The sequence below is a fragment of the Panthera pardus genome, unplaced genomic scaffold (assembly GCF_024362965.1).
Source record: "Panthera pardus isolate Hobbes unplaced genomic scaffold, ASM2436296v1 HiC_scaffold_17, whole genome shotgun sequence".
Lineage (NCBI taxonomy): Eukaryota > Metazoa > Chordata > Mammalia > Carnivora > Felidae > Panthera > Panthera pardus.
Window position 1 is genome coordinate 145963821 of NW_026526732.1, and position 6454 is coordinate 145970274.

Sequence of the window (6454 nt, forward strand, 5' to 3'; positions counted from 1 at the left end):
AGGGTTATTATTAAGGAAGAAGACATATTGGAGGACAAGTAGATGCGCCCAGACCATTATCTGTCCCTCCCTCCCCCTAAGAAGGACCTCAGTTTTGAATCTCATATCATCTGACTACACCGTTCTTTGAAGATTTGGGTCTTGCCTCGCTGACTCTCCTTCATGTCCCCGTGCTAATTCCTGGCGATTTCCGCAGCCAAGTAAACCTTTCCAGTGCCCAGCCTCTCAGTCCTCTCTGATCTTGTCCTCTGATCCTTTCCTCTCTGATCTTGTCCCCAACTTGCCCTCTGCCACTAGATTCCATCACTGCTGTGTCACAGTGAACCAACCCCTCAGGATCTCCATTTCATACCTCCCACTCTCTGACCCAACTCCCTCCCTCCGGCCCCCCAACTCCCACCACCTTTCAATCCCACCAGAAACTACATCCACTGAGGAATCTGTCACCTTTCCCTGTCCCTTTAACTTACAGATATGTTATTTCTCCCAACTTAAAAGAAAAAGACAAAACAAAAAAAAAAAACCTCCCTCTCAAATCAACTCTACCCACTAGCCACCACCCCCATCTCTGTACTCGCCGAGCCCTCCTCATTCCCTGTCTTCACATTGTCTCTTAAACCCACTCCAGGCAGGATTTGGCCACCCCACTCCTCCCAGCAACTCCCTTGTCTGCACCACCTGCAACCTCCATGGCAGGACAGCCAGCAACCAGCTTCCTTGCTCACCTACTGTGACCCGTCCCATCATGTGCCCGATGGGGACAGCCCTGGTTTATGTTTGTTGCTCTGGTGTGATTTTGTTTTGTTATTAAAGTTTATTTGAGAGAAAGGGAGAGAGAGGGCACGTGTGCAAGTGGGGAAGGGGCAGAGAATTCCAAACAGGCTCTGAGCTAACAGAGCGGGGCTCGAACTCACGAACTGTGAGATCATGCCCTGAGCCGACACCAAGAGTCAACTGACCGATTGAGCCACCCAGGCGCCCCGCTCTGGTGTGATTTTGAATAGGATTCCCCTTCACTGCCAAGTGTCTGGGCTTGGACAATAAATTGCACCTGCCGCCCTCTCCCTCAGCAGCGTCTGACAGAGTGGCTTGCTCTCCTCCTCCCACACTCCGGCGTTTCTTCCTCCTTCCCTCCCTGGCTTCTCCTCAGGATCCTCGGCTGGTCCCTCCTCACCTCCCAGGATCTTCTGACATCATGGTGCCCCTGGGCTCAGTCCTCAGTCGCTCCTCTGCTCTATCTCCACTCATTCCCTCAACCATCTCAGCCAAGTGTTTGCCTGTAACTATGATGTACGGACTGATGACTCCTAATGTTACATCTCTAGCCCAGACCGTATATCCGGCTGCCCTCGTGACATCACACGTAGATGTCCAATTGGCACTTTATTTTTTTTTAAGTTTTTATTTATTCATTTAAGTAATCCCTCCACCCAACATGGGGCTCAAACAATTCTGAGATCAAGAGTCACATGTCTTCCAACTGAGCCAGCCAGGAGCCCCTCAGGTTGGCAATTTAAACTGAACATGTTCACGGGCGCATGGGTGGCTCAGCATCTGACTTCAGCTCAGGTCATGATCTCGAGGTTAGTGAGTTCAAGCCCCGCATCGGGCTCGGTGCTGTCAGCGCAGAGCCTGCTTCAGAGCCTCTGTCCTCCAACTCTCTGCCCCTCTCAAAATAAATGTTCTCTCTCAAAATAAATGTTTGTGTTCTGTCAAAAATAAATGATTTTTAAAAATAAATAAATAGGGGCGCCTGGGTGGCTCAGTCAGTTAAGCATCCAACTTTGGCTCAGGTCATCATCTCACAGTTAGTTCGTGGGTTTGAGCCCTGCGTTGGGCTCTGTGCTGACAGCTCGGAGCCTGGAGCCTGGATTCTGTGTGTCTCTCTCTGCCCCTCCCCTGCTTGTGCTCTGTCTCTGTCTCACCCCCCCCCCTCTGAAATAAATAAACATTAAAAAAAAAAAGGAAGAAAAAGGTATTAGGGTTATCCGTGTTCCTGATCTGATTCTTATATTTAAACTGACCTGCATTTTAACCAAAATCTTGGTGCTCAATCCTAAATCCACCCCTCACCCAAATCTGAACATTATTTACATTGTCTGTAAATTCCCCACACATGCTCTCCAAGACCCTGAGGAGGGTCTTTTTATTCTTTTTTATTCTTTTCTGAATTCTCCTTTGCTACTTTCTCTTCCTATCATGATCTGGACCTGCATTACTTCTCCAAGTGTTTTTTTAAAAATACAATTTCAGGGGGCGCCTGGGTGGCTCAGTCGGTTGAGCGGCCGACTTCGGCTCAGGTCATGATCTCAAGGTCCGTGAGTTCAAGCCCCGCGTCGGGCTCTGTGCTGACTGCTCAGAGCCTGGAGCCTGTTTCAGATTCTGTGTCTCCCTCTCTCTCTGACCCTCCCCCGTTCATGCTCTGTCTCTCTCTGTCTCAAAAATAATAAATAAACGTTAAAAAAATTAAAAAAAGATACAATTGCAGGAGCACCTGGGTGGCTCAGTTGGTGGAGCGTCCAGCTTCAGTCATGATCTCACATTCGTGGTTGGATTTTCTGTCTCCCTCCACCCCCACCCCTCTCTCAAAAATTAACATTAAAAAAAAAAAAAGGATACCAGTGCTAATTCATGAGAACCTTCAGAACACAAAAAGAAGCAAGAAAAATGGATATTTTATTATGCAAATATCTATCAGATTCATGCAACCTGAGAGGAGAGGTCTGAGAAATGAATTTATCTTTTCTTTCACTTAAGAGCTTCTGTGTTCGGGGCGCCTGGGTGGCTCAGTCGGTTAAGCGTCCGACTTTGGCTCAGGTCGTGATCTCATGGTTTGTGGGTTCGAGCCCCGCATCAGGCTCTGTGCTGAACGCTCAGACCCTGGAGCCTGCTTCTAATTCTGTGTCTCCCTCTTTCTGCCCCTCTCCCACTCACACTTGTCTCTATCTCTCAGAAATAAATAAACCTTAAAAATATTAACAAAAAAAAAAAAAAAAAAAAAAAAGAGCTTCTGAGCACCGTCCTCTGAAATGGGCCGCCGCGCCCACACCTCTCCTGCAGACCGCGCAGTCACCTCTGGTTTGGAGAACGGGGCAAGCAGCCTGAGCACTGTTAGAACGTGGATGTTTACAGTTCATCTGGTCAGCACTGAGCCCCAGTCGTGTATTTGTTTGGGGGTTTGAGATCCTCAGGAACTCTCTGAAGTGCAGCTCTTGGAGCCCTGGTCGAGGGGGCACCACTGCCCTATTGTGCCAAGCGCTTTGCCAGCTGGGAATTTTTGCATAGCTGTGACCTATGCCTGGAAGGCTCTCATTCCTAGTCTCTGAAAGCCTTCAGGTCTCAACTTATTTTATTATTTATTTATTACGTAAACTCTACCCCCAACAGGGGACTTGAACTCACAACCCTGAGACCAAGGGTGGCATGCTCTACCATTGAGCCAGCCAGGTGCCCCTTCAGGTCTCAGTGTAAAAACTTTTCTTCTCAGACAGCTTGCTCTGTCCTCTACATCCAGCCCGAATGGTGCCTGCTGTTCTCCTGGAACCCAGTTCTTTTCCTTCTTGGCATTTATTACAATTAATAGCAATGAGATTGTTATAACTAATTGGTGTATTTATGTCTTTACTCTCTGTCTTCCTCACCAGAATGTAAGCTCCATGAGGGCAGGGACCACAGCGTTTTGTCCATCACTGTATGACCAGGGCTTAGCATACTCTTTGGCACAAAGTTGTGCTCAGGAAGTCTTTGTTGGCCAATTCTCAACCATGAGTTTCCTCCCCTTTGATATCAGGGTGTTATCAATGTCTGCCTCATAAATGTTATCGTGAGGGTGGAGAAAGAATGGGAGCAAGGAAACTGACACACAATAGGTGGTCAATAAATTCTATTATTATTATTATTATTATTATTATTATTATTACTACCGTGCATTCAGAGGTGAGTGAGGACTGAGGAATCTTGGAGGTGGGGACTTGAGGACTACTTAGAGTTGGACGGGTTTCCTAGAATCGAGAGAGCATTCCAGGTGGGAACAGCTGAAGCAAAGGCTTGGAGGAGAGAAAATATGAAGGCTGTACCCAAACCTATGTGGCTGTATGAATAGTAGGGTCATGCAGTTAGAAAGGCAGATTAGGGCCAGACTAGGGAGAGCCTTGAATGCCAACCCAGCACATTTAGACTTGATCCTTAGGCAGTAGGGAGCTGATGAATATTTTTGAGCAAAGGTGTCAGGTGAAGAAGTGGTATTTTGGGGCGCCTGAGTGGCTCAGTTGGTAAAGCGGCCGACTTCAGCTCAGGTCACGATCTCGCGGTCCGTGGGTTCGAGCCCCGCGTCAGGCTCTGTGCAGACAGCTCAGAGCCTGGAGCCTGTTTCAGATTCTGTGTCTCCCTCTCTCTCTGCCCCTCCCCCGTTCATGCTCTGTCTCTCTCTGTCTCAAAAATAAATAAACGTTAAAAAAAAAAATTAAAAAAAAAAAAAAAAAGAAGTGGTATTTTAGGAAGACTGAATATGGCAAATCTGGATCAGGTGGACCAAGGAAGTGAAAAACAAGTGTGACTGTTTCATTGAAATCTCCTCTCTAGCTCTAGGGGCGCCTGGGTGGCTCAGTCGTTAAGTGTCTCAGGTCATGATCTCCAGTTTGTGAATTCGAGCCCTGGGTCAGGCTGTGTGTTGACAGCTCAGAGCCTGGAGCCTGTTTTGGATTCTGTGTCTACCTCCTCTCTCTGCTCCTCCTGTCTCACTCTCTCTCTCTCTCTCTCAAAAATAAATAAACATTAAAAAATTTTTTTAAATCTCGTCTCTAATCCTTGTGACTGAATGAAACACGCACAGGTTAAGGACAAAAACCCTGACAGGAGTTCTATCTGGATTCAAGCCCCAACAAAGCAACTTTAGGATCTGGCTGACCCTGAGCACTTCCCAAGCACTCACTTCTCCTCCCCAAGCCTCAGTTTGCCCATCTAGAAAATGGAGATAATAACCTCTACCCTGTCTCACTGGACTCTTGTAAGAATCAAATGAAATTAAAAATGCACTCATTAACCCATTCAAAAAACGAACCCAATCGTGTGTCAAGTTGTGTTGTAAATGCAAAGGAGAAAGAGATGAAATACAAGTGCACTGAAAAGGGGTACATAATATTACCAAGTACTGAGTGCTCACTGTATGCCCCTTTCCACCTGCCCATTTCACTGAATCGGAACAATACCCTCACCAGGTCGAGCCCATTTTATAAATGAGGAAATGGAGGCTCAGAGAGGCTAAGCAAGTCATCCAAGGACGTTCAGCCTTTAAGTGGCAGAGCTCAGGGCTGACCCATTCGTGAGATGACTGCCTGCCTCATAGTGCTAAACCTTTGAACACATCTGGCCATGTCCCACCTCTAGGCCTTTACCTTGTCCCTTTCCAGATAACCCATCCCACTTTTTTTTTTTTTTTTTACCTGTAGAACTCCTATTCATTATCTTTAAATTTTTTTTAAGTTTATTTATTGACTTAGAGAAAGAGGGAGAGAAAGAACATGAGCAGGAGAGGGGCAGAGAGAGAGGGTGGGAGAGAGAGAACCCCAAGCAGGCTCCAAGCTGTCAGCGTGGAGCCTGATATGGGCTCGAACTGTGAGGTCATGACCTGAGCCAAGATCAAGAGTTGGTCACTTAACTGACTGAACCACTCAGGTGCCCCTTTTCAAGTTTTAAATTTTAGATCAGACTGCAGGAAGCCTCCAGGACACCTGATTGGAGCCCCTCCTCTGGGCTTCCTCAGCATTTAACCAAACTCCTCCTATGATATAATCACATCAACACTATATCTTTGGGGGGCACCTGGCTGGCTCAGTTGGTAGCACAGGTGATCTCCGTGCCATGCGTAGGGTCGTGAGTTTGAGCTCCACCTTGGGCACAGAGATTACCTAAAAAAAAACAAAAACAAAATTAAAAAAAACCACACACAAAGCACAAAAAATACCATATCTCTCCTCTCTAAACTTTTAAAAAAGCATGTTCCCTATCTGTAAAAAAAAAAAAAATTAAGTGTACACCCACGATTAGTCATATTTCTCAGTAAAGTACTGTATATACACAGCCTTCTGTTGATCCATATATATTAACTATTAGTAAATCCTAGTTCTGATTTTTTATGAAAAATAAAGATAAATACAGGATCTGGTCTAAGATTTTCTTCCACACCCCACTGTCCCCCAGCGAACTACAAATCAGCACGTCTAACCCAAAGCTGGGTGAGGGGAGGGTGGCGCTGGCACAGTGATGGCATCTTTCAGGCTGCAGGGTGGTCTGAGAAGGACTTGGGAGTTCGGCCTCTTCCCTCAGTGGGCTGGGATTGGTGGTGGAGGGGTTCGTGGGCAGGAGCACCTCCCACAGTGCTGCCACCCCCTTGAGCCAGCGGGAGGTGGGGTGAAGTTGAGCCTGGATTAGCCGGGGAGTGGGGGGGGCACTGGGA